The sequence below is a fragment of the Macrosteles quadrilineatus genome, unplaced genomic scaffold, assembly GCF_028750875.1.
Source record: "Macrosteles quadrilineatus isolate MER2022 unplaced genomic scaffold, UCM_ALF_1.0 Scaffold_4__1_contigs__length_99947679, whole genome shotgun sequence".
Lineage (NCBI taxonomy): Eukaryota > Metazoa > Arthropoda > Insecta > Hemiptera > Cicadellidae > Macrosteles > Macrosteles quadrilineatus.
Window position 1 is genome coordinate 96485662 of NW_026542597.1, and position 11429 is coordinate 96497090.

The 11429-nt window shown below is 32.3% G+C and overlaps 2 non-coding genes across 2 annotated transcripts; both read left to right on the top strand.

The window, feature by feature from the left end:
* The first annotated feature begins 8808 nt into the window (after nt 1-8808).
* On the top strand, nt 8809-8881 carry Trnak-cuu (transfer RNA lysine (anticodon CUU)). Its single transcript has one exon. It is a non-coding gene; the product is annotated as a tRNA-Lys (tRNA).
* A 2251-nt stretch (nt 8882-11132) lies between these two features.
* On the top strand, nt 11133-11205 carry Trnak-cuu (transfer RNA lysine (anticodon CUU)). Its single transcript has one exon. It is a non-coding gene; the product is annotated as a tRNA-Lys (tRNA).
* Nucleotides 11206-11429: the final 224 nt, after the last annotated feature.

Below are 11429 nucleotides of genomic sequence, written 5' to 3' on the forward strand. Positions count from 1 at the left end.
CAAATTCTACAATTAATGTGTCTGTTAACCTTCCCATTTAAATAAAGGTCGTCAAACTACTATAGGGGATTGGGTTTCGTGAAACAACAAAACACACTGTGATTTCTCTTGTAAACTCACTATTTCTGATTTGTCATTGTATTCAATCTGCTGTGTTTAGGTGTTACCAACGTCATTAAATAAAACTGGATTGAATTTCTTTCAAAACAAGACATACAAATTAAGTGTGGCTCTAATGATTTTCGTACAGCAAAGTTATTAAATAAGACCAAGACTTTATGGACACCCTATGTACGTCCATGAACGCAATAAATAGAGTAATTTTTGTCCGAGTTTGATGAAATTCTTTTGAAGGTGTAAGGGATACACTTGAATGAGTTTGCGAACCAATATGATTGTACAATGGAAACGGCATTTTATGGGGTGTTTTTGGGGGTAAAAATTGGGTTTTCTCATTTTTAGCCCTCAAAACACAACATTTTCCAATTTCTCTCCAAACAATTTTAAAGAGCTTAAAACAGCAAATAATTTTGTGAATGGAAGTGTTTTTGTATGGTTACTAGCTACAGAGAAAATTGAAAAATATAAATTAAAAATTCCTATGTCATTGTTATAAAGGGTAAGAAAACTTTTGTAGTTTGCTTTGGATATATTTTAATCGAACTTAGTAAATATATTAATTTTTATACTAAGCTATCAATATTTTACTAACAAACACACTTTATTACCCTATCTGTAGCAGCGAAGCTAGTTACTCGTTGATCCTGTTATTGAAATCGATTTAATTGAAAATCAAATCAGGCAAATGGAAATTCGTTTAGTCAGCAGGTCTGCCGCGGTGGGGTGTATTTTTAAGTATACAAGGGTGAATAATCTCAGTGTGCCACCATTGGCAGAATAGTAAATCAGTAAGTATGATATTTAGAATCTTAAAGGGAGAGACCGACCAATTTAGTTGAAACAATAAAAATATTCAAAAGTTTTGGGGGTCGTATTACGAAATATTTGTTGAATATGAAAGTTAGCAACTATAACTGGTTCAGATTGTGCGTTTAGTAATAATTTGAAGTATTTTTCTTTAACTACTGTTCTATGAATGGTATATTCAATACGAAGAAGGCTCGCCTTAATTATTTCTCCCCACAGGTCGATGTATACCATCAAGATCCATCAAAAAAAATTTCATTAATTAGCAATATTTTAAATTACAGAATAAAAGTTTTAGAATCAAGAACTTGTAGATCTAACAATCACAAAAGTTTAAGAATCACAACCAGCAGTTGTCTGATTTAAGTATTCAATAGAGTGTTGATTTTATGTATTCTATCAACTCATACACCGTATTTTAAGGGAAACGAATATTTAAAATCGTTCTGAAACTTTTATAAAAAAATTTCATAAGCAGACTATTTTTGAATCAAAATCTGGATGAAACATTTACCTCCCACAAATGTTAACCATATCAAAACTCACAATCCAAAACGATTTCATCAACCGATAACACACGAAACAAACAACTCTTTTCACACATTGCTGCGAACAAAACTAACAAATTGTTGATTTTATCAAACATTATTCCCCTGTCACTGACACCATGGTACAGGGTCCCTGGGGATCGGGATACGCTTTCTAAACTGTTGATTCAGGGATTGTAACAATAACAAATGACAGGTTCCCCGCTATACATCGTACTTGCCTTTTCATAAGCCGGAATTAAAGGATCTACATCTGCATTTCACAAAGCATTGGTAATACAGTCCTCTGTGGATTGTTTTATCTGTTTCATATGATCGAAACAAATCTGACACAAAGGATGAATAATTATGACAGTTAAAATATGTATTTTGAATAATGTATTGATGAAAGAACGCGAATATTAACAGAGTGTTTGATGTTTTTGATGGATTATGTATTTATATGCAAATTTGTGTTGGGAATACTGGTATTGTTTGTGTAAACGAGCTTTTTTACATTGATAAAACTCTCTTAGCTATTATTTATGCGTCTCAGAGCTGAAATGCTCTTTCAAATTTAGGTTTTTAGTTGTTAAAATTAAATTTGTATGTTTATCTTTGACGTTAGGTACACAAATATTCCACTACCATATACGTTTTTGACCATTTTTAGACTAATATGATATTTATTGTTCGTACACTAAATTGTTGCCACACCGAAAAGAAATTATTGTACACCATTGTAACTTAATGTCAGAAGTAATTTAATAAACCTAAATAGAGGAGGGAACTGTAATAGATGCACACATTAGGTCTACTTCAGTTTATAAAGTCAACGGTTGCACCCTTTGTTAAGTTAAAAGTCACGAGTTTATTAATGCATATGTATATCATACATTGTCAGAATATAGACGTACAGCACGTATTTATTTTTCGTTTTCGTCTTTAAGTAAAGTTCAAAATCAGCACCTGAAATCTTGTTGGTAATGATCACAGGTCGAAAAATCATTTGGACAGCGTGATGAACTATTAAGTTATAGTGCTCAATTCTTCGAGGTAACTAACTCACAATATATATTACATTGTAAAAAAATTAATGTTTAATGGAGGGATTTGAGACCAGGACTTTGCCCCGTCGCCTTACCACTAGACCAGACCCTCTCTTACTTTGAAATCTAGGTCTACGCAAACAAACTAAAGATTGCAATTTTATGTAAAAAAAATTTTAATTTTTTTTTTACCACCGTATGCATTGGATGTTAACTACTAGCTGCAAAAATCCTGAATTTAATTCATTACCGCTTCCAAAGTTTAAGTCAATGATGGGATTCGAACCCATAACCTCTGGCCCGAAGCCACTACCTCTATACCTCCCCTGATTATCCCCACATGACGTAAAACATTCAATGTTTACATCCTATTGATTATAACTGAGAAGTTTGGCATGAATGAACCTCTAGAGGTCCACTGTAGTTCACGGCGACATTGCGTCAGCCGCTATATACTTAGCTAGACTCGCCGAGCGGGCATTACCGTAGCGGCTGCGGCGTGTAGCGCATAGCGTATAGCGTATAGTGGAGCGTATACGTAGCGTAGAGTGGACAGTGAAGTGTGAGTGATAGCGATGGAGGAGAGGAAAATTGAAATAGTCAATGGTGCGAGCAAAAGGGAGGAATACGAGAAAAAACAAGGTTTGGAATTTGCTATTTAATACTGTGTATTTGTGCGTATTTGTAAGTGGTAAGGAAAATTTAGAATGCATTTGCAAAGTTTATAAATGGTTTTACTACAAGAGTCTTATCATAGTTTTGTTAAAACTATTGGTGAAATTAATTTGCAGCAGTAAATGGAATATTTGTCAATTTTAAGAAGATAACTTACATTGATTATGCATTGACAAAGTTTTGGGATAGTACGAGTAGATATTAACCTCTGGAAAGTCTAAAACGTGTGTTGATGTGTGTTATGAGTTCGGTTACCATAGATGTTGATAATAGCAGTTAAAATTACTGTCTCTTATTTCAGGGTGAATTTAAAAAGTGCACTTTTCTCTTTGCTTGTAATACCAGGGGATAGGTTGTAAACCAATAGATGGACTTTTTAATGAACACTTAATTAAACAACGGTCCATTCATAAAAATTCAAAAATCAATGAAAGAGTCTGTTATTCAATGGTAGTTTATGTAAGTAAAGCAACACACATTGGCATGACCCAGAAAAATTAACTCATGTCCTACACCTTAAATACAAAATTTGTTTTCGGCATTTGATTGTTATTCACAATAAATTTCAAGGTAAACAGAATTTACTATTTATGGTTTGAAGTAAACATTCTAAATACTAAAAACACTTTTTTCGTTTGCTTTCAACAGGAAGCTACTAAGCCATGCACAAACATAGTAGAATTTTAATTTGAAAACTCTATTTGAGAAACTAGTTACACAGTTTCAAGTACCAAAGTACACTTGCAGAAAGTGATTAAATATTGCGTTTAAAACCAACTTGTTTGGACAACTTGTTAGCGTAGCAAATATTTAATTACATCAACCATCAGAAATCAAAACAAATTATTTTGGTTTAAGATTTATTTAAAAACACTCGTTACCGAACTATTTGTTGGATTAGCATTATTTTCGCGTTAGTTGCATAAACTGAAGCTTGTTTTAAAATTAAAAAAAAATTAAATTAAAATGTATTGATGATTTAAAAAAAAATTAACTAATAGTTAAAAATAGAATAGGTTGCACGTTTGGAAAAATAATTAATCGCATTTTGCAATATTACATCATAAATCAAACCTAGATTTGTCATCCTTTTTGATGATGAAACTTTTTAAGTATAGTCCTACATATTAGTTTGCAAGTTCAATAGTCTCTTATTGATCAATAGTTCCTATGGCAACAATGTGTTAAGCTTGTAATACAACTTCAACTGACATACACGAAACACATAACGTTATCACCATGCATTGAATTCGTCCTTTTTTTTGTAATCTACTATGTTAAAGAAGCATATCTGATGTCCCAGCATAATACACACTTTGCAAAAAAAGGTATGAATAATTTCTCGGTGAAGGTCGTCAAACAATACAAACTACTACAAAACTAACCCATCTAAAATAACTGGACTGTGTTCCACTTTCCGCACTTGAGCTAACCAATAAATGTTTTCCTATAAGTAAATCGGTTGTTTACGTTTAGAGGGTAAAGTAACTCTTTTCCTTGGGGCCAAAAAGACTCTAGATACATCATAATATAGAACTAACTAATAGCCCAATTCCGTTTTGTAATGCGTACAACATTATTTTTTTAATCTCATTTGATATAGCATTCATTTTGTTAATTATTCCAAATACGTTATTCAAGTTACATCAGCTGGCTGTACTAAATTATACTTATTCTGATAGAAAATGTATTTATATTTTCTTTTTTACCATTGAAAAAATCATCGTAATGGCCAAGGATTGAACAATTACATTTTTGGCAATACCAAAAAATTTTTAAAATCTAAAAATGGCAATATTTTTTAAGATTGAGATATTACTGTACGAATTGTGTGTTTTTGTTACTGTATAATTTGGGTGCATAATAATGCTATACCATTTTGATACTGATTATTTAACACCCTGTATACATATGACACTTCATAAGCACACACGAGATTTGACATAGGTTTACTTACTAATGGAAACTATTGGATTAGTAAACGGGAAAAAATTACTAGACACTACTGAATCTCAATCTGCTATTAAAACATAATCTACTGGTTGGCTTAGTTACTGTTCTTCGGTGAATACTTTTGTGTGCAAAACTAAAAAACTTTCTTTATGTATTTTAAGGGCACAAATTTATTTCATTATAAATTAATCGTAAAGCACTTTTTTCGAAATAGGCAAAAAATTATTTATAATTTACTTAGTTACGGAAAATACTCAAACACTGTGATTTTCAGATGCACTGATAATATCAGGATTGCTCGAGAGTTATGTGGAATGCCACAAGTTGCATTGATTAATCCTTTATTTATTTAATGTTTGCATTTATGTTGAATCTTTGCTACTTACTGGTTAAATAGCCTTGACCATGACCTAAAAGTTCAATCTCTTTCCCTGTCACACAACTCATTCCCTCTCTCTCTCTCTCCTTTTACTCTTACCTAACTAGCAAAGGAGTGTTAATTCACGAAATTCGTACTTTATGGGGCCATTATTACAAATGAGCGCTTGTTACGCCCAAGCATAAATAAATCATTTCAAGGACAAACTTATCGTAAAAAGCTATCGGATACAGCTTGGTTTGTTGGACGGTTGGAGCGCGATTTTTCTATCAATCAATAATGGTTTTTGACGATGTGATACATGTGACCCGGGGGTTCGGAATCCACCTTCAACTCTTGGTCCTCTTGATAAGAAATATAAAGGGCTAAAACTTTCAAGCAAAGCAATATTTTTCTGAATCGGTTAATCCCCTCCGATAGAAGCAGAAGCCTAACTAACAATTCAAGTATTAATATGATTCAATAATGTCCAACATATGTATAAACTCCACAGGTATGCATGTTCGCATTGGTTGTGTTTTGTCATCTTACTAAAAAAGCTGACGAAACTAGTGATGTAATATACATAGCGAATGGAAAACCAGTGAATTTTATATGATGCAATTTTGTGAGTCAACCTGTTTACTCCCTTCTAGCCATCCAATATTTGGATAAATTGCATCACCAGATCCAAATAAAATAATACAATCAAGTCTTTGTAAATAATAATTATTTACAAATTAGAAATTCCCAATTTTTAGCTATCTGAGGTATTTCGTCTAATAAAAAGCAGGATAATTCCTATAACTCGAGAAACGATATTAGACACAAAAGTTCAAAAACCTCGAAGAGTTGAGCCCGATCATTTTGAAATCTTTATGAGAAAAGTTATAAGAGCGGTTTTGTACTTCGACTTTCACTAAAAGCTCTGCCCCGAATGGGTAAACACTTAAACTTGCTCATTTATACTTTTACAAAATTCATTATCCTTCCTTCCTTTTATAAGATTTTAAGGTAGTCAACCAACGCTTTTAGACCTGTGAAAGTGAGTTTTTGAGACTTTAAGAATGTTTGTTAGACTACAATATCATTACGATCATTGTGATCACCATAATATTAAGAAAGAAACATAATCTTAAATTTGAAAAAAACTTACTTTTGCGGGTTTGAATTAAATCCCGTGAAAGCCCTTCGTCCTAAAGGCTTTCAAAATGGCACAGTATATGCTGAACTCGCCTTTGGCTCGCCCCCTTTTTTGGTTGGGGGTAAATACAAATGGGCCATAGCGCAAGACCTACAATTGAGCCAAATTTCAGATCTTTAGCTAATCTAGAAGTGGGTAAAATTGATTTAGACCGATGCACCTGTAGGAATAACATTGGGGGGGGGATTCTAAATTTCGTGGGGGGGAGTTATATTTGTAAAATGTAACTTTTCGAAAAAGACACAATATTTAAAATCATGCCAAATTTCAGATATCCAGTTAATCTAGAAATGGGTAAACGTTATTTTGACTTATGCACCTGTAAGAATAACATTGGAGGGGAGGATTTAATATTTGTGGGGGGTGGTTGTAAATACGATAGGGGGATAAAACCTTAAGTAAACCAGAGTAAATGTAAAATATTAATAATATTTGAAAAAATAATTTACTTAGATTGGGAAAAGTAGAGAAAATCGTTAACATTTGATAGAGATTTACCAAATATTAAAAGTAGGGCGATTTTTGAAGTTGAAGGTGTGTGATTTTCGGAAAACGCCCAGGAGGGTTTTGTAGAAAATTTAATTCCTGTTTATGAAAATCCATTCAAATCCTTTCTAGCTCTTACCGTGTTCGAGCTATATCCGAAAAAAAAAGTGTTTTGTCGTTTTTACATGTCCGCAATTTTGGATTTTTTAGGGAGTTGAAATTTTAAAATGGTTTTTTTACGAATTTCACCGTTAATGTAAGATACCATACTGCAATACGACGAAGTTTCAAGTCTCTAGCACGTCTCTAAACGATTCAGATGACCATACCAAAGTAATTACATCCATACGAAAAAATATAATTGTAGTTTCAGGGGGTGATTTTTTAGTGAATTCAACCACATTCAAGTAAAATGTTGTAATGTTATTTTTTATAGAATGTAAAGAAGAAAATGACTTACGTTAGATTTTGTGTTTTCATTTTATGTTTCATTAGTATTAGAAATTTTCCTAAGATGCCTCAAAGAGATCGAGCACGCAATGCAAATAATAGGGATATGATGAGAATTAGTCGTTTTTACCCATATCAAATATATTTCTAATATATCACGGATTTCGAAGTCACGAAGTGACGCAAGTTGCTTGACACTCTCATGCATATCCATAAACACAAGACAATAAATAAGAAAACTGTTCATAAATACATATACTGCACAAGCAAATTTTGGTATTATTACATGAACAATACATGTAAAGCATATAACGGATGTACAACAATAAGCCATTTCAAGATCAGCTCCTACATACTTGAAATAAGAGAGCTCATCCGTATATCTACTTGCTGCATAGTCATACTTCTCTCAATAGCTCATTGTATAGCTTGCCCATAAGCTACACTCGAACCCTCAAGTTAAAGTGTGCCTGTGCGATATTGTGGAAATGTTTAGGCAAATATGTTAAGTGGGTTAACTGTAGTTTCTTAATCAAGTTGTTTAGTAAAATATTTAAGGGTTTAGTTCCTAAGTGTGTATAGAAGGAATGCAGAAACTGTTATTTGTACGTACATTTTGAAAGATGTACATAAGGAAATTGGTAATACGTTTGACTATAGATTCACAAATAAGAAATGTAAATATTTTAGCTAGTGTTATGAAAGTTAAGCCTTCGATTGAGTCAATATTGTATTTTAATAGATGTAATATACCTTTGACAGTCTAATACTATTTAAATAATACGAAATTTAATTAATAGGCTAACTCTAAACTTATTGTCCAATTTCAACCGGCATGAAATTAAAAGTAAACATAAACATTGTACTAAATGAGAGCTTTCCCAACTGATTTTTCCAATAAGTGCAAATCTATCAACAAATAACTAAGGATGGTGTAAATTTTGCAAATCGTTGAATAAAATCAAGAGTCTTTTTGCAAATTTCACATCATAAAACTAACTATTTACCTAAAAAAAATCACATAATTTTGTATGATCGCTCAATAAATATACAAAAATGTACGATTAAGCTTCTTATGGTTTTATGAAATTAAAATTAAATTAATTGCACCATTGTGGCCTTTGATTCTATATATGGTGGGCTGAATTTTTAAAGGATGTATATTCGAGCTAAATACAAGCCCGGCTAGCTCAGTCGGTAGAGCATGAGACTCTTAATCTCAGGGTCGTGGGTTCGAGCCCCACGTTGGGCGGCAACATTTTAGAACATTATCACATGTGTAAGGTCTTACATGCGATTAACTAGTGCATCTAACTACAATCTCATTTACAAACATTAAAATGTTGTTCTACAAAAGAATACAAATATTTTAGAACAATAAATTTTATTTTACCATTGTACAGTATGTGAACTACTTGGTTTCCAGTATGTAAAGGCAAAGAATCGTTGCAATGAATATTTGATTTATTGTTATTTTTCAACAAGATAAAGTACACTTCGAACACAAATTTATTTTCCTCAGCTATTACCGAATAAAAAACTAAACAATGTCCGGTGTACCTAAAACGATGAAAAAAACGAAACGAACCGAAACGTAACCGTATACAAACCAAACATGAAACATGCTTCAGGTTTATATGTAAGAAACTTACTCATTAGGATCCCAAGTCAATAGATCAATAAATAGTTGTTTATAGATGGATTCACATAATGGGGATTGGCTCAGGCTGAAAAACTGAGAACGGAAGTTGAATTCGGAAATAATGTTAACAAGTGTCAAAGAAGCCAAAGTTCCAACAAATGGTTACAGTCGGTCTCAGCCATATTTTATTCTTTGTCGTATTCAACTGGTTTACAACACTCTAACACGAAAAACACATTCAAAAGTCAAACTTTTTGTAGTTGGAAACGACTTTCCCCTGTTTAAAATATTGTCTAAAAATATTTATTTTATTATGATAAACCATTAAATTGTGTCCACACTATTAGATTGTGTGAACATTATATTATACTAGCAGAGTACCCGTCCTTCGTACGGGGTTGGCGTATAAGTATAAAATGCTTATTGCAGTAATACTTGTGCGTTTGCAATGGGAGAGGACACGGTTTAAGAAAATTTGGTTCTTTTAAGTTACGGTAAACTATAGTATAGCACATCTACCATAGCAATAATGTTGTACTACTGCACCTAAACAATAGAAACAAGTAAAGGTCTCATTGTATATCACAGCTTTTTGTTGCTAGTTGGTTCAAATTAGGCTGTTGTCATAAAGTGCAAAAAAATAATAGGCTGCAGCCTTTTAGTAAACCTTAAAATTGTTTATGCTATTTAATATCATAGAGCCAACTTGTGAAGCTGACAAAATTCTTTAATTCCTTTTGAATATGAATACTGATAAGGTTAACATGAGCAACTTCAGAGCCACTGGGGTGGAGCCCGAAAGGATTTTTGAGATAAGAATATGTCCATATGTTAATCGGGAATGTCACCTAACACCATTCTAAATTTCAGCCCAATCCAACCAGTAGTTAATGCGTGATTGAACTTCAAACAAACAAACAGACAAACTTAATATATTATTAGTAAGATATAAATCTTATTCGATACGGTACCAACATCTTTTTATTATTTCCTCTCTTACAAACTATTAAAATAGACACTTCAATTGGAAATAAAGGTTATGTATTTTTCCGCCTACTGAAAATATTTAAGTCATATTTGAATATTGTGAATTTAAAAATCGGCAAAGATTTGGCTTTCAATTGGTACCACATTGACAAAAAATATAGGATATATTACACAGCTGTTTAAGGTTATCAACAACTTTCTCTGTTGAACCTTCCAATTTGCGTCATTACAATGATTGCTGTTCTTTTGTTTGACATGTGATAAACAGGAAGCTTTATTCAATAATTGAACGATTTGTTCTTAAATTCAAACAATGCCAAAACACATTGCCGAAAAGAAATCACGAAAAATTTAATAAAGGGTAGGGTTTGTATGCGGGGTAACTCATATAAAAGAAAAATCAATCACTTAAACGTAACGTTAATTTAAATCTTGTAAAAACAATGTTACTGTAACAATATCATGTTAAATTCTTTCGCTATCCACTCTATTTTACCCTTTAGACTTTAATTTTTTAGTGGTTAATGAATCAATGGAATTTTACTATTCCATTCCAACCTTTTTTTAAACAAGGGGACATTTGCAAAACCCGATGACCATGCCTAAACAATCTATAGTTAGACCAGTCTTACATGCTGTATTTGATAAGTAATTTAGTCAACATAAATATTTCTGTGCTTATTTTTTTAACACAAATGATTTAAATAAGTATAATAACGCCTAAGCCTACTGGTAAAGTTCACACCAACCCTGAAAACGATGTGTTTATTTTCAAAGATTTTTGTATGATATTTTCTTCGTCATAATAGTCAAAGGGCATATGTTGTAGGAAGTGTAAGAATTCTTTAAGGATGTATATTCAACCAAGATACAAGCCCGGCTAGCTCAGTCGGTAGAGCATGAGACTCTTAATCTCAGGGTCGTGGGTTCGAGCCCCACGTTGGGCGGAAACATTTTAGCTAATACTAGAACGGTATATTGTAAAGGAACTATAGTTATTATCATCAACAATACCCAAGAAATATTTGCATATACTGTATTATTGAATTAGGTGTTTCAACGTTCGTTAATATATTTGTGGTCCTATTTTAATAATATTCGGTCAGCATAAATAAGGTTATTAAAATCGTCTACAGAGAACCCTCAATAAAAGGCAAGCTTTACATTGCAA